This window comes from Oncorhynchus nerka, linkage group LG21 (assembly GCF_034236695.1).
Source record: "Oncorhynchus nerka isolate Pitt River linkage group LG21, Oner_Uvic_2.0, whole genome shotgun sequence".
Classification (NCBI taxonomy): domain Eukaryota; kingdom Metazoa; phylum Chordata; class Actinopteri; order Salmoniformes; family Salmonidae; genus Oncorhynchus; species Oncorhynchus nerka.
Genome location: NC_088416.1, coordinates 4,080,861 through 4,103,107, shown reverse-complemented (window position 1 = coordinate 4,103,107; position 22,247 = coordinate 4,080,861). Strand labels below are relative to the sequence as shown.

Genomic DNA, 22,247 nt, shown 5'->3' with positions numbered 1-22,247 from the left:
TGGTGATACGCTTTCCCCTGATCTAAGAGGGAGAACCAGGAATTACCACCTAAACTGTCCATGATGTCTTGGACCCGAGGGATGGGCTGGCGGTCGGGATGTGTCTTTCTGTTCAGATCTCTGTAATCTATACACAACCGGAGGGTCCCGTCCTTCTTACGAACGCACACGACAGGTGAGGAATATGAAGAGTTTGACTTCCTAACCCAGCCCTGGACTATGAGGTCATAAATGTAACCCTTCATCTCCTGATACAGTGGCCTGGGCACTGACATGTATGTGCGCTTTACTGGTTCAGAGTCCTTTAGAGAAATAGTCATTTTCAATCGTTCAATGCAGCCAATGTCATTGTCTGATCTGGAGAAGGAGTGACACTCTTCTCTAAGCATTTGCCTAACAACCTCTCTCTGTTCTTCGGTTAGGTGAGTTAAATCTACTGGTGGATCCCACTGTTCAGTATCAGTACATGGGGTTCGAACGCTGGTGTGATTCACTGTGGCTGAGGTGACAGTTTTTTCATAGACTTGGGCAGGTAACACAGTCATAATGGTTTGTACTGTACCGATTATTGTGCGTCCTAGCAGGGCAATGTCGTGGTCAGTGGGGTTAGAGACATCAAGCAGGATAACTGGAAAACCACCTTTACTGACTCTGACTAGTGTGTCAAAGAACTCAAGGTCATCTGGCCACTGCGGGTTCAGGTCTGGCTGGAAAAGCATTGTCATGTCATCTTTGAAAGGCTGGGAAGCTACACGGCACTCAATCTGAATGCTACTGTGTTTTGGTACAGCAACCTTCTTTTCTTGGTTTTCACTGCGTATTCATCTGTCTGTTCTGCGCTAACAGCCTGTATAAAAGCCCTCACCTTGTTTCTTTTGAGGCTTGGGAAAGCTGTTTTTACTGTACTGTATAGTTTAGTCTTTTCGGTCATTGTCAGGATGTGCTCGATAACATTGAAACCTATGATGGGATGAGATAGGTGACAGCCTTTCATTACCAGCACTGGGATGATCAGTTCCTTTGTTTGGTCACTTTCAGAGGCTAGACGAAAAGTTGTTTCAATCCATCCCAGGTACGGCATTTCAGTCCCATTTGCTGCAGTCAACCTTAGATCATCAGGTGAGTCCAAGATTTTGAAACATCTCTCAGCCTTGCGTTTGGGAGAGATTCCTCTTTCCATCGTTCATCAATGACCGATACCTGAGAGCCTGTGTCCCATAAAGCTTGGAGGTGGTGGCGATTCAGGTGACACTCAATAAGGCACTGTCTGCCGACTAGCGAGGTGACCTTACGGGGGTGGCAACCTTGAGCTAGGGATGGTAAGGAGTGGGCATTTTTCTCTGTGCAGGAAAACCTTTCACTGGTAGAGTCAATTTTCAGGTGAGTGCATTTTTTTATGTTTAGTCCAATGTTGGTTTTGACATACTTTGGAATAGTACAGTGTCTCTTTACATGATGAACATTGTTTCAGGTTCTCAAATGACTCTTCTCTGGCACAATTTGCACATTTCTGGGACTTTTTGGTAGCTACGGTTAACACTCGTCCCTCAGCGGTAACCTGTTTCCGTTTAAAGGGCCTCCTTGATGGTCTGGCTCCCGGATTTTACATCCAGCTTGAAAATGTTCTCCACTCCCACATCGGAAGCAGTGTGTGCAGCGTGCATCTGTTCTGGCCTGCTGGCAGACAAAACACCTCCTTGGAGCTTGAGCAGAGTGGTTGGTATACCGGTTAGGTGCATATTGATGCTGTGCAGGGTCAAGTGCTTGGGACCGACTGTAGTTGCTGTAATACTGCTGCTGGGAAACAGGTGGCTGGGGGTCCCTATCTGGCCTCCTAACTGGGGGGTGGGGCATAGGCACCAGGCTGTGACTGAAACATAGGCTGCTGTAATGTCTCCTTAATCTGAGCAATCTCTGCACTGAGACCTTTTAGAGAAGCTACACCTGTCTTAAGTTCAGCTAACTCTGTTAACAGTTCTGCGGGTATCGTAGCTTTGGCTTCCTTCACAGGACACTTTGCAGATGGCATATCCTCTAACTGGACTACACTTACAGTTGTAGCAGGCTGTGGGGCATTAAACCGCTTTTTGTTTCGTCTTTCTCTCTCATTAGCACAAGCAATGTTAAGCTTCTCTAGCAAAACCTCATCTGATGTTTCGCTCTCTAGCAGGAGAGGCTGCATGTCTATCCTGATACTGTCACTCTGGAGACCCGTAAGGACTGTGTGTAAACACATGCTCTGGACTAGAGCAGGGTCATACTTAAGCCCTGATTCTGACTCCTGGGATGCAAACAGTACTTTTTGCCTCAAATCTAAAACGCGCATCAGGAAGCTTTGAGGGGTCTCCTTGCTATGCTGTGCTTCTGAAGCTAGCTGTTTGTAAAGCTCTGTTGCACTCTTCTCTTGGAAGTGGGAACGCAGGATACATCTAAGTGTGGGAAGAGTTAGCTGGGGTTTACCTTCCAAGTAGCTGCGTACCTGGAGAAATAGCCCTGACTACTGCGTCTACTATTTCTACCTCAGGATATCCTCTGTTAAGTCCATTTTCAATCTGATGGGCAAGGCTGGAAAAAATCAGTTTTTCTTTTTGGCCTGGTTCACCTATCTGACCAGAAATTTTAAACTCTTTGCGCCAGTATGAGCTGGGCTGTGCATTGGGTGAGGCGGCACGCTCCCTGAAGATTGGCATGGTGTTGGGGCTGACGCAGAGAATCACTGGCTTTGGCTGCAGTAATCTGCTCAGTTCCCACCCCTTGTTGTGGGGTTACAGTTCTCAGTTCCTCTATTCTGTGATGTGTTCCAGCTGGTTCAATATCATGGTCAATTTGCCCTGTTTTGTTATCTCTGCCACTGATCATCTCTGTCATTTCGTATTTAAGTAGCAACAATTCCGAATGCCGCCATCTTCTAACTCTGTGACTTCCTCTCTTCCAAGGAACATCATAATGCGAGTCATTAATGATATTTTATCTTTAACATCTCTTCTCTGTTCGCCTGATATTTCAAGGAAATCACATATCTCTAGTAATTTGTCTTTAGTCAGGGTGTGCAATTCTCCTACTACCTCTTCCTGTAGTTCTTCCAAGGCGCTTGTCATGTTGACAGAACAGGAGGAACTTTTACTGTGCAGGAGTTGACTCTGAATTAGATGGTCCTTACTGTCTCTGATGGTCGATCAATGGCCTCAGTTGACACGTACTTAACCACTAACTTCCTCCAAACAGCAACACTTTCCTCACTGCAGCCTGCCTGAGTTGTTATGTGGAGATTTAGCTGGCTCGGAATTCAGCGACCAGGATGTGGAAACTGGACATCTGAGCAGCTATCTCAGCGGAGCCTCCAAAAATGTTACGCCCCTGAAAACAGGGGAGAAATAATCCACGAGTGATACGGTGTTGTATTCTCAAGTCAACATTTAGTTCAATGATTTCACAAAAGTAACACATTACATAACAGAAAACTCATTATACAAATAACACAGCAAAATATCTTATTAACAACACGCACGTTCATTCACAATCGACATAAAATGGCAGCTACTCTCAGTACGATGCTATCCTTCACTTCAACCGAGCAGGGCTAATATTACTCTCTTCAAACTTAACTCTAACTTCCTCAAGACGTTACTAAAACACACCTTAAACACTCTTGACATGTTCGCTAGTTATAACATTTAAATTACTATTTTTATCATCAATAAAATACCTGAAAACAGGGAGAAATAATCACGAGAGTGATACGGTGTTGTATTCTCAAGTCAACATTTAGTTCAATGAGAAAAGACCGCGAATTTCCCCAGGAATATGGGTGGAGACCAGAGCAATCGATCTCCGGCTCATAGATTAAAAGCATTTCGTAGATCACAGATTAACACTTTTAGGCACCACAAAATAAAGTAATCAATATAACGTTTACACATTACTCTCACAATTCGTACCCTTTGACAGATTTGAACTTTAACACAATTATATGAATGTTATCAATCTCTATCAACTAATACTGAATGCATATTTTAACCTTAGATGTTTTAAGATCCTCACATACTATGAACTTACTAATACTTTTCAATGTATAACAGGCTATGAATATGTCCTTTAACCTGTCACAATAACATACACACTTAATACATTAAGAACAGTTCCCCAGTGGATTGACACAACATATGGCGGTTTGTTACAGAACGACATGGAGAGAGAGAGATAAAAAGAGACACTTATCGTTGATACATTTTAGAAACTATTCTCACAGTAATCATGTACTTTGCACACGAACCACGGCACGTTTGGATTAAGAAATCATGAATGTATTCATGTGTGAATGCCTTTGTTTGCTGTGGATCTCTGTCGGAACAAGCCCTCCTTAGGAAGGGTGATGGGCTTTTCAGTGGCACGCTTTTATGACTCTGATTGTCCGAAAGGAGTCTCTCCTTTTCCGTCTTCTACTGTTGTTCATTCTGGAAGATGCTCCTTGGAAGACAGGCTAACCAGCCATGTCGACGGTTCCCTTTGGTTGATGAGAGTAGCGTACTATGTTGATTTGAGAAGACTAATACAGTGGTCCCATTTAAATTCACATTTCTAGATACTTAACTTAGGACAGCTAATCAGCTGTACCAGTGAGTGTCTGAGAGGTGAGCTTCTCACCTCTTCCCTGTGTTGATATTCTGAGTTCAAACCACTTGAGACATGGGCTGCTGCTCCCCATCTTTTCTGGACTGGGAGATGAGTTTATTTTCTTCACCTCATGTTGAGGTTCAAAGTTCCAACCATTTCAAATGCGTAGCTACCGCTTCACGTTTTGTGTTTGTTCTAATGTTAATTTCTTTACCAATCCTTTTATGCACTCTGGCCAAAGGGGATGGTTCTGTCAGGCTGACACACTATCTGACCTTACTCGGGTGTGGCTACTTACTATGCACAGTTTATAGGAGATTCTCGTATGGATCCTAAAATCACATTCCTAACTTCATAATTTTTCATATTTCATACACAATGTTAAGAATGGAGACTTCATACATGTAGTGTATACAGTTTTCAAGTTACAGTATTTCCATTATAACCTTTTTAATGACATCACAGAATACCACCCATATGACATTAGTTCTCTATAGCTCACCACTGACTATTCCTCACCTTGTGTTAAGAACATTTTTCTAGTATTTGGTTTAGAACGTGTTATAGTTTTGGCGGGAAACCTCTGTGTAGACAAAGCACATTCCTTGTGGAATTTTGGAGAGGGAGACCGTAGATCTCCTCTCCTTTCATTTATGACAGGGTGTGAGCTGTCAAACCGACCCAGTTCCCTCCTCCCCTCTTCTGTGGGTGAGAGAAGGTCTGGTTACTGTCATCCATTGCCAAGCTGATCTGACCCATTCGGATCCTCGAAGGCCAGTCATGACAGCACTTTAGCATTTACAATGATTGTACGGAATCTTGCCTGGTTTTCAAAGCCATGCCGTAATGAACGAGGGGGCACAAACAAACTCTTGATTTATATATTAGCCATAACTCTGGTTGATTGATGGGCATCAAACTCTGTATGCAGAATTCAAAATGTAATAATTCCCCCCTCACTGTCGAGTATAAACAACATTGTGGAATGAATGGCACACATGCAATTGTTTAACTGCAACCAGGGTTGTTTTTCAGGCTGGGATCTGGGGTTAAATACGATGGCTGAAAGGCAATGGGGAAATATAAGATGTCTTAACTCATGCTTTCTAAAAGGAGTGTTTGATATTGTACTATCAAACATATTGACGGCCTTACATCCTGCTGCGTTCCCCTTAAAGGGAATGTGTTTTGTTGTTTCCAGCAACTCTCCAAAGAGATATAGAAAAAAGTAGAACTCTCAGAGAGAGTGAAAGTGAGAGGAAGCAATATTCCACCTCTTACATCCTTGATCTATTTCTTCCTTCTCCCTTTCTATAAGTAGTTTCAGAGCCAATCATGTGGAAATTATAACTCAGGCATCATGAGGAGGTGGGATGAGTTGATCTGAAGGAGGAAGTAAAGAAAAAAAAAGGGAAAAATTATTTTATTTAACTTCCCAAAGCTTCAGGAAGGGGGAAGAAGCAACATTCTGACTAATCTGTTTCATTTAAATGGATAATGTTGTTTTCCAGGTCAGGTTCACAGGGATCAGATAAGTCCGGCTGGCATTGTTCTCTCGACACACCCCTGCTACCTTCTTTCAGTCCCCTGAGAATGCTCTCAGAACTCACAGCTTTGGCAAAAGTCCATCCACAATCTCAATGGATTTAAGTCCTTGGCGTCCATTGCGGTGTGGTTTCACTTTCATGTGGTAGGGACAATTGGTAGGCAAATCAATAATAACACACCCACCTAGGCCCACATCACCCACTAGCAACCACAGACAATCCCTCACAACGGTTGTCAGAAAGTGACATTTCTTGTAGTATTTATGTAATTTATGTCAGAATACCAGTGGTGCACTCAAGACTTCTAAGGCCACACACAGCATGACATGTAGACCTGGTAGACTAAAATCTGAGGCAACATGTACAGTGCAGTCTGCATGCACTGGTCTGTGTACAATTTATACAAGTACACACTGGCCTGTACATCCTTGGACAAATGATAAAGACCGCATTTCCAATTTGGATTCATGACCAGTCCAGTGGTTTATACAAAAATACAAAAATAAACTAGTATCACATCAACGAGGTAGAAGGTCATACAAGTCGAACGGCAACTTCTGTGCCACACGAAAAAACAAAGAATGAATCACGCATTCATGCTCAGAAGTAAAATGATTTTGCCTGCATAACTGACACATGGTGGCGAGAGCTGCGGCTTCAAATGGGAGCTGCTCTTCTGTCGCTATTGTGTTGAAAACCTGTAATATAAGCCTGCTGGCAGTTAGAGCTGGTGACGGAATCCAACCATTTACTGTTATGACAGAACGTAAATTAGTGTGTGCTTCAGGATATGAGGGGAGAACCCAAGAGTATGTCATTCATTTGAAAAGGTTTGAATTAAAAAATTGAGAGAAAGGAGCTACATAAATGACCTCTTCTATAATAGAATGAGTGATTAATGTAACAGACCCCAGGAAATGGGAGGGGAGAAGGATGTGCCCATTGAAATGACTACAAACACAATATAGTTTTTCATAAAACGGAAGATGTAGATGAATCAAGGGATTCCTTCAAATCGTTACAATGCCATGGACTAAAGCCTATCTGTTGACCCAAAGGACTATGTTGGCAAATCCTGTGTTTTCAGCTGAGTCCTGGTTGACATCTGTTTATGAATAATCAAGATTGAGCTGCTCTGATATGGAATGTACTGTATGCACTTTGGCGATAACACAATATGAATAACATAGATATTCTACAAAATACGAGAATCGTTCTGAAAACTTTTTTGTAGCCCTTTTTGTAGAGTTCCTACTTGAGGAAATATTGGATACCTGGGGTTTTGAGGTAATGTCAAAGTCCAATTGTAAAAGGTCAGAGACATCAGGTAGGTCCCCTTCTCTCCGCGACACAGGCCTTATTATATATAGGCACTGATGTAATTTGAAACAATGTCACTCCTCACCCCTGCCTGACCCCATGATGGCCCATTGGGAGTGGGGGATGGGGGGCAGGAGGGTGTAAATGGAAAGGCAAAGATGGAAGGGATGGCCCAATTCAGCCTTTCTGTTTTTCTATTTATTATCTATGTCTCTCTCATCCCTCTCTCTCTCTCTCTCTCTGCTGCGTAACTGCAGGGAAGTCATCTCCACTCCAACTCACTAGACGTTACCTTCAGAAGACCTGTGTGTCTAGCCAGCCAAAGACGTTCCCCAGAGTACAGTGCATTCTGAAAGTATTCGGACCCCCTTCACTTTTCCCACATTTTGTTCCATTACAACCTTATTCTAAATTGAATTTACCACAAGTGGACTCCAATCAAGTTGTAGAAAAATCTCAAGGATGATCAATGGAAAAGGGATGCACCTGAGCAAAATTTAGAGTCTCCTAGCAAAGGGTCTGAATACTTGTGTAAAAAATATATATCTTCATGTTTTCGCTTTGTCATTATGGGGTATTGTGTGTAGATTGATGAGAAGAAATGATAATCATCCATTTTAGAATAACGCTGAAACTTAACAAAACAAAGTCAAGGGACCTAAATACTTTCCCAATGCACTGTATACCTTTCACAATGGCACTGATGTCTTCTGAGTTCCACAAACATGTCCTTGAAAAAGTATTCATCCCCTTTGCTTTTTTCCCATTTGTTGCACTACAACCTGCAATTTAAATATATATTTTTGGAGATTTCATTGTATGGACATGCACAAAAATACTCCTAAATTGGTGATGATAAATGAAAAAAATTACTTGTTTAAAAAAAAAAAAAAAAAAAAAGGAAAAGTGGTGCGTGCATATGTATTCACCCCCTTTGCTAAGAAGCCCTTAAATAAGATCTGGTGCAACCAATTACCTTCAGAAGTGACACAATTAGTTAAATATAGACAAAGAGACCAAAGCTAGCTCTGAAGGAGCAGCAAAGCTCCACAGCGGAGATTGGAGTATCTGTCCATAGGACCACTTTAAACTGTACACACCACAGAGCTGGGCTTTAAGGAAGAGTTGCCAGAAAAAAAAGCCATTGCTTAAAGAAAAAATAAGCAAACACATTTGGTGATTGCCAAAAGGCGTGTGGGAGACTCCACAAAAATATGGAAGAAGGTATTCTGGTCAGACGAGACTAAAATGTAGCTTTTTGGCCATCAAGGAAATGCTATGTCTGGTGCAAACCCAACACCTCTCATCACCCCGAAATTCCATCCCTACAGTGAAGCATGGTGGTGGCAGCATCATGCCATGGGAATGTTTTTCATCGGGAGGGACTGGAAAACTGGTCAGAATTGAAAGAATGATGGATGGCACTAAATACAGGGAAATTATTGAGGGAAACCTGCTTCAGTCTTCCAGAGATTTGAGACTGGGACGGAGGTTCACCTTCCAGCAGGACAATGACCCTAAGCATACTGCTAAAGCAACACTCGAGTGGTTTAAGGAGAAACATTTACATGTCTTGGAATGGCCTTGTCAAAGCCCAGACCTCAATCCAATTGAGAATCTGTGGTATGACTTAAAGAATGCTGTACACCAGCAGAACCCATCCAACTTGAAGGAGCTGGAGCAGTTTTGCCTTGAAGAATGGGCAAACATCCCAGTGGCTAGATGTGCCAAGCTTATAGAGACATACCCCAAGAGACTTGCAGCTGTAATTGCTGCAAAATGTGGCTCTACAAAGTATTAACTTTCGGGGGGGGGGGGGGGGGGCGTGAAAAGTTATGCACGCTCATGTTTTCAGTTTTTTTATCTTATCTTTTGTTTGTATCACAATAAAAAATATTTTGTATCTTCAAAGTGGTAGGCATGTTGTGTAAATCAAATGATAAGACCACCCCCCAAAAAAATATATTTTAATTCCAGGTTGTAAGGCAACAAATAGCAGCCTATCTGATAGCTGCCTATCCAGTCATTTTCAAAGGTTTTCTTTCTCTAACAATTTAGGGACTGAATGGACACGCAACAATTCACAGCAGGAAAGCTTCACAATGTGTTGAACTATGATACATTTCATTTGGGAAAATATTCATAGAACACTGTGACATGAGAAGATTACTACAACAACAGAGACACATCAACACAAATGCCCAGAAAATACTGCATGTTGTATTGTGCAGTTCACTTAATTTCACAATTACACAATTAATCTAACCTTCTAACCTAACAATACCACTTCACACTTCTCACAACATGAAATAATTACCAGACTCGATATCCATTGCATTCGACATCCACTTGTACAGTGCAATCCCATTTCAGATCATTATAATATTGTATAATGTCACTTTTATTAACACTAATTCCTGTCAGTTGTCAACATATAACTTCACCTTACAGCACATCATTCAATCAAGCGTCTAATAAGGGGATGGAGAGGGAAGAGGATCATGCTTCCATTATCAGATGGAGGGACAACTGCACTCGAGGCAAGGACGAGGCCAATTAGATGAAAAACAATTAAGCTCAAACGCATCATGATCATTTGGTGTGAAAATGTGTCTTAATGAACTGGAGAGACTAAGACCTGCAGAGATGATATTTCCTAGAAGATACGTTGATTAAGAAGATATATTGACACATTGCTACATTGAGAATGTTGTGTTATGTTGAGGATTTTGCCAGCTATGTTAGCTAAGAGTGTTGCATTTTTACATCCTCTGTACAAAATACTGGTCCTGTTGAGTTGAAGTTTTAAAAAATAATGTTGCGTAAGAAGAATGACATTTTCCTAGAAGATATGTTGGATTGAACAGTCAAAAGCTACGAGTTACGTTTCCGTCTAGCTATATTGAGTGTGTTGTGTTTTCACAGCCTCTGTATGTACGATATGCTGGTCCTGTTGAGTTGGATTGGAGTCAGGGAAATGATGTGTGAAGTCGGATACATACAGACAGGCTCATCTCTAAGAGGTGTCAGCATCTGGCATCCAGGCATCTGTAGGCTGTAATTTTACATCACATTGCTCTGCTGCAGTAGCACAGCCGATGACATGACTTTTCTGAATTCCCTCCAGACTTCCGACTGAGTGATTAAGTGACAAGGTACATACTGTGAGTGTTTCTTCGGTAAGCATATTAGAAACGCCCTGAGGAACAAAGATCTGCAGTATGGGAAATCATTTTTGGCCACCTACACAAAAGTTGAAAAGGGTACTCCCAAGCAAATTCCCCATTGATCACATGCTAATGAAATGTCCCACTTGGGTGTTTAATACGCAAATCATCGCACAATGTATATCAAAGCTTCTGTGTGTCTATACCTGTGTACCTATTTAATAAGACTGAATAATTAAGGAGCAATAAACTGCTCAACCGCCAAGGGAAGATACTCAGAAGTCTTAGATGAAAAGAGGAGGCAGATCTGACTAACTTAAAAGAAAGTATTGTTGCAAGAATTCAATGATCATTGTTGGGGTAGACGGTACAGTCCGGCTTCATTTCGCTCACATCCCTGAATCATCCCATTGAGATATGGGACCAGTCTATTGAATATTATTCACAGGAATTAATGATCTTCTTCCATAGTTTAAGGCCAGGGCCTTCATTAAAATTGACAGGCTGACTTTCAGATACTTGAAGGCGTTGGCTGGTGTCTTGACCTTTATTGAAAAGTCAACATCTGTCCTGCCATGTGGGCCAACAGCATGGACGCCGTGGTATAAACTGACTAACGGTCTCTCCGGACCCCAAATCTTTTTAGCATAGCTGTGATCTCAATTAACAATTCATATTACGGACAGAGAGAAACAGAGCAAAGTTTATGAGTACGATCAGTTGTTGATTCATGGGTATGAACTATCATGTTCTGGAAGTTTCTGACTAGTATTTAGATTGAGCTCTCTCTAACTCTGTTTCTACACGTTTTCTCTCAACCTCCCTCTCTGTCTCTCAGTCCCAACAGGACTCATATGAACAAAGTCGAATATGATCTTTTGTGCCCTGGTTTCGTTGTTACAGAATCCCAGCACTATGGCAAGCGTCACAGTGACGTATCAGAAACCCAGCCAAGCAGGGCATGTCTCATACAACGGGTGGGTTACTGCTCTAACTGCCTTCTCACGGCGGAGGGATATGACTCGGCTGAATGAATGGCAGGTCACATCTCAGAGGCTTGGGGATGTCAATGTTCTCCTAACACCCTGGACTATTTACTCTTCTTAATGACTACACCTGACTTCAATTACTTTAAATGCTGACAAAAACACCTGGAGTATTTATCCTTGTTCCTGCTCTGTAGCTCATTTTGAAGAGCTTCACTGTCGGTGAATGTTGAAATATATATTTTCTAAAACAATTCATTTTGGATTATTCTTGGAGACTGACTCGCAGAAGCAGATTGTTCTCTGCTCTGTAACTACTTAAACAGAGCTTCCCGATTGAACAATGTCTTAGGTTAGATACTGGATATCTATTTTGAAAGATTTTGTGTCACTTAGATTTTCCAGCAACTGACTCATACCTTGACATTCAACAGTACGGGACCATTAAAGAACATTGCTAATCTTCACAGATATTCAAAGAGTAAACCAGCTCGCTTTCTCTAGCCTCAAGGAAAAACCCTACATACCAGTTGTCATTGTCTTAGCTTAGACTTATTTTAGTTTGAATATCTGTCTGAAAACCTCCTCAAACATGAAGGGAGTGTCACGCCCTGGTTAGGTCAGGGTGTGACTAGGGTGGGCAATCTATGCTGTATTTTCTATGTTGGCCTGGTATGGTTCCCAATCAGAGGCAGCTGTCTATCATTGTCTCTGATTGGGGATCATACTTAGGCAGATTTTTTTGATTTTGTATAGTTGCTGTGTAGCCTGCAGAACTTTACATTCGTTTTGTATTTTGTTGTTTTTCGGTGTTCATTTGAAATAAAGTAAGATGTTCCCCTACCAGGATGCACCTTGGTCTCCTCATTCAAACAACGAGCGTAACAGGGCAGATTTGTTTTGTGTTCTGAAGAGAGGTATTAACCTTGAAATCCCATAGCCACATACAGATAAAGGTTCTAGCTGGCAATCTAAACAAGTCAAATTACTGGAGTCTGTACTGGAGTCAAACATGATGCAGTATTATGTGTAACACATACAGATAATAATATAAATATGAATTGAACAGATAAAAAAGAGGGTTTTATAGTTTTCATTAAATGTAGGTCTTGGAATAACAAAACACAGAACATTAAATTAGGAAAGTCTGTTCATTTTTTCATATCTCTCTCTCTCCCTCGCTCTCTCACTCTCTCTCTCTCTCTCTCTCTCACTCTCTCTCAACCTTTTCGGTACTAGAATATATTGATGGTGGTTATGGCTTATAGCTTCAAAGAGTAGAGACTAGTCTTCTTTCACCTGAGGAACCCTGCCCAATGCTTAGTAGTGCAATGCTGCTTTGTATCTAGCATTCTTGTACAAAGCAGTGAGGGAGAGAGAAAGAGAAAAGGGGTAGGGAGAGAGAAAGATGGAGGGGAGAGAGAGAGTAGAAAAGAGAAAGAGGGTGGAGAGAGACTGCACTAATGTTCCTATGATGATTCTGAATACGTGTCAGAGGAGGGAGGGAAAGAAAGAGAGGGAGAGAGGAAGTGAGGAAGCGAGAGAGACAGAGAAGGAGATATGAAGAAAGGCTACTAGTTTTACCTCCACAAGGTGCTCTCTGTAACACTCCCCAGGTGAAAGTCCTTGAGTTTGGTCAGATTCAGGATCAACTGGAAACAAAACAACACATCACAGGTGTTATAAGTATGTAATAAGCCTTTAACTCAAACCTATTAGATAATAAACAGAAGCATTTAAGTATGCCACAGGTTATTCTCTTAGAAGACATGACCGACTGGGCAAACTGAATCTATATTCTCTTAGAACACCAACCTACGTATTCCATAAAAAACAATCAAAACCAGAATTAATACCAATAACAGGTGTTTGTTTATACATTGGCATGTTATGATTGTCCCTTTGGCTCTGTCTTTAACATGCCACTAGTCAAGGGGCACTTTGCCAACCTGTATGCCACTTTGAACCCTCTCTCTCTCTCTCTCTCTCTCTCTCTCTCTCGATCCCTCAGTGATGCCAGTCTTGGCCCCTGACAAGCACAATCCTTCAGTCCGTCTCTCTGTTCAGATAGCTTTGATCTGAGCGGTTTGTAGAACGGGAAAGAGAGCGAGGAGGGAAGGGGGTCTTTGATAATCCACTGAACACAGTGACGGGTGAATCACAGAGCAAGATGGCTGACCATATTCTAGAGACCCAGTGGTCAGACTTGATATCAAAACAGAAGACCAGAGAACTCAGTGTTTTTTTTTCCATCACTGAATCCCAAATCAACCCTATGCACTCCTGTAGGACATGTTAAACTTGTAGAGTATTTGACATTTTAAAAGGCTTATGTAGTTTGTCCATTTCCACTTTGAAATTTCAAACTAGATTTCTTCCTTAAGAAAATTGTATGAGCACCTAAAACACGTATCTTTATAATCCATATAATAATTCACATTCCTGTTGCTGCAGAACTATTTTCCTGACCCAAATAAAGATCCTACCCATGTGCAGTTGAAGTTGGAAGTTTACATACACCATAGCCAAATACAAAACCAAGGCTTTTTCGATTACAGAAGTCAACAAATGAGAGTGCCTGGGGACACGCAGGTCCTGGGTTAGCCTCCACATCACCTGAGGAACAAAGGAGGAGTAGGATGAGGGTACGGCTAAAGGCTAGCAAAACTGGTTGTCTGGTGCGTTGGGGACAGAGAATGAAAGGAGCAGATTTCTGGGCGTGGTAGAATAGATTCAGGGCATAATGTGCAGACAGGGGTAGAGTGGAGTGCGGGTACAGTGGAGGTAAGCCCAGGCACTGAGTGATGATAAGAGAGGTTGCATCTCTGGACATCTCTGGACATGCTGGTTATACTGGGTGTTGTCACCGCATGTGTGGGAGGTGGGACAAAGGAGGAACCTAAGGCATGTACAGTTGGACTAGGGGCTCCGCAAATTTCCGAATAATAGTAGAGAGAATGATTTATTTCAGCTTTTATTTCTTTCATCACATTCCCAGTGGATCAGAAGTTTACATATACTCAATTAGTATTTGGTAGCATTGCCTTTAAATTGTTTAACTTGAGTCAAACATTTTGGGTAGCCTTCTACAAGCTTCCCACAATAAGTTGGGTGAATTTTGTCCATTCCTCCTGACAGAGCTGGTGGAACTGAGTCAGGTTTTTAGGCCTACTTGCTCGCACACGCTTTTTCAGTCCTGCCCACACATTGTCTATTGTAACGGGGTTCTTCTGTCGAAGGAGAGGCGGACCAATACGCAGCGTGGTTGAAGTTCATGGTTTTTTATTAAGAAAAACTATACATGAACAAACTACAAAACAATAAATGTGAAAACCTGAAACCAGTCCCGTGTGGTACAAACACTGACACAGGAGACAATCACCCACAAAACCCAACACCAAACAGGCTACCTAAATATGGTTCTCAATCAGAGGCAGGTGTTAGTCATTGTCTCTGATTGGGAACCATATTTAGGTAGCCTGTTTGGTGTTGGGATTTGTGGGTGATTGTTCCTGTCTCTGTGTTTGCACCAGATAGGGCTGTTTTGGTTTTTCACATTTCTTGGTTTTGTTGGTCTATTCATGTATAGTTTCTTTATTAAAGAACCATGAAAAATAACCACGCTGCGTTTTGGTCCGCCTCTCCTTCAACAGAAGAAAGCCGTGACAGAATAATCCACCACCACAGGACCAAGCGGCGTGGTAACGGGCAACAGCAACAGCGGTGCAAAGAGGAATACACATGGGACGATGTATTGGACGGCAAGGGTTGCTACACATGGGAGGAGATCCTGGCGGGAAAGATCGCCTTCCATGGGAACAGGTGGAGGCAGCTAGGAGAGTAGAGGCAGCAGGAGAGAGGAGCCGGCGATATGAGGGAACAAGGCTGGCAAGGAAGCCCGAGAGGCAGCCCCAAAAATGTATTGGGGGGGACACACAGGAAGTATGGCAAAGCCAGGTAGGAGACCTGAGCCAACTTCCTGTGCTTATCGGAGGGCGAGAGAGACCGGGCAGGCACCGTGGTATGCTGTGAAGCGCACGGTGTCCCCAGTGCGGGTGCATAGCCCGGTGCGGTACATACCAGCTCCGCGTATCGGCCGGGCTAGAGTGGGCATCGAGCCAAGTGCCATGAAGCCGGCTCTACGCATCTGGTCTCCAGTGCGTCTCCTTGGGCCGGCTTACATGGCACCAGCCTTGCGCATGGTGTCCCCGGTTCGCCTGCATAGCCCAGTGCGGGGTATTCCACCTTGCCGCACTGGCAGGGCGACCGGGAGCAGTCAACCAGGTAAGGTTGGGCAGGTTCGGTGCTCAAGAGCTCCAGTGCGCCTGCACGGTCCGGTCTATCCAGTACCACCTCCATGCACCAGCCCTCCGGTGGCAGCTCCCCGCACCAGGCTTCCTGTGCGTGTCCTCGGCCCAGTGCCACCAGTGCCAGCACCACGCACCAGGCCTACAGTGCTCTTCGCCAGTCCAGCGCTGCCAGAGCCTTCCTCCTCTCCCCTCCCGCCTGTTCAGGGCTGCTGGAGTCTCCAGTCTGCCCAGCACCGCCTGAGCTACCCGTCTGCCCAGCGCCATCAGAGTCGCCAGTCTGCCCAGCGCCGCCTGAGCTACCCGTCTGCCCAGCGCCATCAGAGTCGCCAGTCTGCCCAGCGCCGCCTGAGCTACCCGTCTGCCCAGCGCCATCAGAGTCGCCAGTCTGCCCAGCGCCACCAGTGCCGCCAGTCTGCAAGGAGCCGCCAGTGCCGCCAGTCTGCCAGGAGTCGCCAGTGCCGCCAGTCAGCCAGGATCTGCCAGTGCCGCCATTCAGCCAGGTTCTGCCAGAGCCGCCAGTCAGCCAGAGTCGTACGTCTGTCCCAAGCTGCCCCTCTGTCCCGAGCTGCCCCTCTGTCCCGAGCTGCCCCTCTGTCCCGAGCTGCCCCTCAGTCCAGTGGGTGCATTTTTATTTATTTTTTACCTTTATTTATCTAGGCAAGTCAGTTAAGAACAAATTCTTATTTTCAATGACGGCCTAGGAACAGTGGGTTAACTGCCTGTTCAGGGGCAGAACGACAGATTTGTACCTTGTCAGCTCGGGGATTTGAACTTGCAACCTTCCGGTTACTAGTCCAATGCTCTAACCACTAGGCTTCTCTGCCGCCCCGGCAGGGTCGCCGTGGTTAAGAGGCCACGGAAGCGGACAATGGGGTGGATTAAGACTATGGTGAAGTGGGGGCCACGTCCAGCACCAGAGCCGCCACCGCTGACAGATGCCCACCCAGACCCTCCCCAATAGGTTCAGGTTTTGCTGCCGGAGTCCGCACCTTGGGGGTACTGTCACACCCTGACCATAGTTTGCTTTGTATGTTTCTATGGTTTGTTTGATCAGGGTGTGATCTGAGTGGGCATTCTATGTTGTGTCTCTAGTTTGTCTGTTTCTGTGTTTGGCCTGATATGGTTCTCAACCAGAGGCAGGTGTTAGTCATTGTCTCTGATTGGGAACCATATTTTGGTAGCCTGTTTGGTGTTGGGGTTTGTGGGTGATTGTTCCTGTCTCTGTGTTTGCACCAGATAGGGCTGTTTTGGTTTTTCACATTTCTTGGTTTTGTTAGTCTATTCATGTATAGTTTCTTTATTAAAGAACCATGAATAATAACCACGCTGCGTTTTGGTCCGCCTCTCCTTCAACAGAAGAAAGCCGTGACAGTCTATAGGATGGAGGTCAGGGATTTGTGATGGCCACTCCAATACCTTGACTTTGTTTTACTTAATTAAGCCATTTTGCCACAACGTTGGAAGTATGCTTGGGGTCATTGTCCATTTGGAAGACTGATTTGTGACCAAGCTTTAACTTCCTGACTGATGACTTGAGATGTTGTATCAATATATGCACCTAATTTTCCCTCCTCATGATACCATCTATTTTGTGAATTGCACCAGTCCCTCCTGCAGCAAAGCACCCCCACAACATGATGCTACCATCCCTGTGCTTCACGGTTGGGATGGTTTTCTTCAGCTTGCAAACATTCCCTTTTTCCTCCAAACTTAACGATGGTCATTATGGCCAAACAGTTATATTTTTGTTTCATCCGACCAGAGGACATTTCTCCAAAAAGTATGATCCTTTTCCCATGTGCAGTTGCAAACCGTAGTCTGGCTTTTTTTATGGAGGTTTTGGAGCAGTGGCTTCTTCCTTGCTGAGCGGCCTTTCAGGTTACGCAGATATAGGATTTGTTTTACTGTGGATATAGATACTTTTGTACCAGTTTCCTCCAGCATCTTCACAAAGTCCTTTGCTGTTGTTCTGGGATTGATTTGCACATTTGGCACCAACGTACGTTCGTCTCTAGGAGACAGAATGGTTCTCCTTCCTGAGCGGGATGATGGCTTCGTGGTCCCACGGTGTTTATACTTGCGTACTATTGTTTGTACAAATGAATGTGGTACCTTTGGATATTGCTCCTAAGGATGAACCAGACTTGTGGAGGTCTACAATCTTTTTCTGCGGTCTTGGCTGATTTCTTTTGATTTTCCCATGATGTCAAGCAAAGAGGCACTGCATTTGAAGGTAGACTTTGAAATACATCCACAGGTACACCTTGAATTTTCTCAAATGACGTCATTTAGCCTAACAGAAGCTTCTAAAGCCATGACATCATTTTCTGGAATTTTCCAAGCTGTTTAAAGGCACAGTCAACTTAGTGTATGTACACTTCTAACCCACTGGAAATGTGATACAGTGAAATGTAAGTGAAATAATCTGTCTGTAAACAATTGTTGGAAAAATGACTTGTGTCATGCACAAAGTAGATGTCCTAACCAACTTGCCAAAACTATAGTTTGTTAACAATACATTTGTTGAGTGGTTGAAAAACAAGTTTTAATGACTCCAACCTAATTGTATGCAAACTTCCGACGTCAACTGTTGGTGCAAGCAGTATGGCTAAAATTCCCCCCAGCATATTAAGAAGGTAAATTGTTAAAAAGTTATTAAAATTCTGCTTAAACCTATCTTAGATCTACAGGTGAGGCTTGTGGGTAGAAAGGGCCAAGGGATTGATTTGGGATTCAGCGTATGCTCCTCTAATTGGTAGGCTAACGCAACCAGGGCACATATGGCGTCTATGGAGGAGACAAACAAAGAGTGATACTGGTGAGACAACACTGTCTTTATATGAATGCCACAACAGTCAGATGGTCACAGCGTCAATAATGATTGACATTACCACCTCCGGGTTGTGTTGTTAATTCCGAGGTTGACGCCGGAATTTGATCATTAAGGATTAGACCCATTATTTAAATTTTCACCGAAAATGACATACGCAACTGCATGTACCTCAGGACCCGATGCAAGGATTGGCATATTCTCAATATCGTTTGAAAGGAAATACTTTGCAGTTTTTGGAAATATGAAATTAATGTAGGAGAATATAACACATTAGATATGGTAAAAGATGATAGAAAGAAAAAAACGTGTCATTTACATTTTTTCCTATCATCTTTGAAATGCAAGACAAAGGTCATAATGTATTATTACAGCCCAGGTGCAATTTAGATTTTGGCCACTAGATGGCAGCATTGTATGTGCAAAGTTTTATTCTGATCCAATGAACCATTGCATATCTGTTCACAATGTTGTATCAAGACTGCCCAAATGTGCCTAATTGGTTTATTAATACATTTTCAAGTGCATAATTGTGCGCTCTCCTCAAACAATAGTATGGTGCTGTTCCACTATAATAGCTACTGTAAATTGGACAGTGCAGTTAGATTAACAAGAATTTCAGCTTTCTGCCCATATAAGATAAGTCTATGTCCCGGGAACTTTTTTTTGTTACTTACAACTTCATGCTAATCACATTAGACCACTTTAGCGCAACCGTCTCGCGGGGGAAACATCGATCCCATAAAGGTTAAGAGCCCCAAGGACTGGCCTGGACCTCACTGGGGAGCCACTGATGGTTCTCTCTGAGAGATGGTGCCACCACTCCGGGAACCCTCTCCTCTGCCTAAGACTGTGAGCAGATGGTTCGGGCGCAGCAAGATTGCACTGCCAGAGGGCAGTGTAGAGAGAGAAGAAGAATAACATAAAATAAGAAAATTGGATTCATGCCATGCTTGTAAAATGCAAAGCAAAACTGAGTTTTTCTTGGAGTGTTGATAGTGTGTGTGTGTGCGCTTGCATGTTCTTGCTTAAGAGTGTGTGTGTGCAAGTTCCTGAAGGGGCCTGATGTCGTAAGACAAGCTCGCTCTCCTCTGCCAGGGGGTGGCACCACACAGACAGGAAGCAGTCCCCCTCCACGACAGCATGAATAGAAAATTCACATCGAATAACTGGGGCACCAGCTGAAATCCCAGAGGATACTTTTGTTGTGTCAGCTTGTATCACTCTCATGAAAATCTTAATCATGTCTCAGAGAATGCCCTGCTCGCCCAACCACAAACGAAATACAAATGGTGAAAGCAATAAATGAGGGGCGGTTTTGAAAAATACTGAACTTTCAGCATATCCTTGTAACATAAGTTGGTTTACATAATGCCAATCTTTTTTTGGCCCTGTTTCGTTGACTGAAAATTGATTCAATGCAATACGGAATGGCACAAACTGTAAAGAACTAAGTTTCACTTTGCGGCCATTTTTCAAGTACACTCACCCCAATTGGCCTGCAATGAATGGAAGAAAATGTCAGCGGCGTTACCCTCCGAACACCCTGGTTGCATCGCAAAATATATTATTCGCATAACAAAATGTCCCATGTCCACAAAGAGCAATACAAAGTGCCAAACGCAATTTTGAATGCTGATTTTAGCTATGTGGCGCGCTAATGATAGGTCGCTAGTGACTTTGAGAAAATAGTTCACCACTCCTCCAAGCCAGTCAGAAGTTTAACTGTATTAGCCTGAATGAGTATCTAGTCCCCCAGGAGTGTTAAATCTGTGCGGGGTGGCAGAAACGCCTGGCTAATAAAATAACACCTCAGAATGTGTCCTTGTGGATAACTGGTGCTGCATGTGACAACAGTGTTGCATCATGGTTGAATTAACTATACAGAAGCTGTGTTATAGAACATGTCAAAGAAAAATCATTAAAACATAAACGTAGTGTGGGGAACATTAGTTGACCGTTTGTTTTAATATATTTTTCTTGAGACACCTGTATAGGTGTATGTTAATGAGACCTCTGCCTGTTTACACAGCGATTCCTCTCATTCAAAGACTTCAGTACCTATTCTATTTTGCATACTTAGAATGTAGCTACACTGTTTAACCCCCATAACCACACTACTGATCAGGTACACTCTACTCTGAAGGCCCAGGAACAGCACCATTTGAATCTGGGAGAGAGAGAGAGAGAGAGAGAGAGAGAGAGAGAGAGAGAGAGAGAGAAAAAATAAATAGAAAGACAGAAAGAGAAAGGTTGATCTGGGACATACCTTCCATCTCTGCCTTGCCATTTACACCCTCCTGCCTCCCATCCCCAACTCCCAAATGGGCCATCATGGGGTCAGGCAGGGGTGAGGAGTGACATTGTTCCAAATTACATCATTTTTCAGGGTGGGCTCACTCACTCGCCGGCTGATGTGTCACAGGTCAGTGCCTATACATAATAAGGCCTGTGTCGCTTAGAGAAGGGAACCTACCTGATGTCTCTGGCCTTTTACATTTGGACTTCGACGTTACCTCAAAACCTCAGAGGCGCTAAATAACTTTTTTTTGGAATCCAATGCTTCCTCAAGTAGGAAGTCTACAAAAAAGGCTATGACTGACATCGGACGTCCAGATCCCCCAAAAAGCAAACATAAGAGCAGATGACACCAAAATGGCAGCCGAACGAAACGCTTATCTTTATCCAAAAGTGATTAAGGCCCCCAGCCTTTTAGTAATGTGTCAGCGGCCAAGCAACTACTACATCAAGTGGAGGGAGAGGCTTGATTATGAGAAAGGGAGATGGGAGATGTTTGATGGCTCTATCCAGGCACACACACACACACACACCACAAAAAGAGAGGTTTGATGGTTCTACCCGAGTGGTGTGTGTGTGTTCTATTTAGCTACTGTCGTTGGAAAACAGGATCCCTTTTCATGTCATGATTTGCCTTGACTGACATGTATGCTATAGAGCTGACAGTAACTGCATTTACTAAGCACCTTTCAAATGGCCCCCACACAATTACTTCTAGCTTCCAATTGGCTGATTCATCCCCCCCTCCTCTCCTCTGTAACCATTCCCCAGGTTGTTTCTGTAAATGAGAATGTGTTCTCAGTGAACTCATCTGGTAAAATAATGGTTAAATAAATCAATAGTGAGAGAAAAAAAGTGTCTGTGTATGTGTGTGTGTACATCGAGTACATTTGTGTGTGGGTGTGTGCGTGAGAGAGGGAGAGACAGAGAGAAGCAACATGAGCTTGTAGCACTATGCCTAAACCCTGCCTGAAACAAGGGGATGCGCTGGCTGTTAAATAGTCTGTTCGGTAGCATGTTTACGCCGGCTCAGGTGGTAGGGGAAATGGTGGAAGATCTCCCATTAAAATGTAACACATGAATATAATGTGCAGCTTTAACCATTTTTGGCAACGGTCTCTCTCACACACACACACACAAACACCAATGGAGGCTGGTGGGAGGAGCTATACGAG

At 43.4% G+C, this 22,247-nt stretch overlaps 1 pseudogene; it reads right to left on the bottom strand.

The window, feature by feature from the left end:
• The window catches only part of LOC135563663 (VPS10 domain-containing receptor SorCS3-like), a 213,648-nt pseudogene that overhangs the window by 51,257 nt on the left and 140,144 nt on the right, over positions 1 to 22,247 (bottom strand).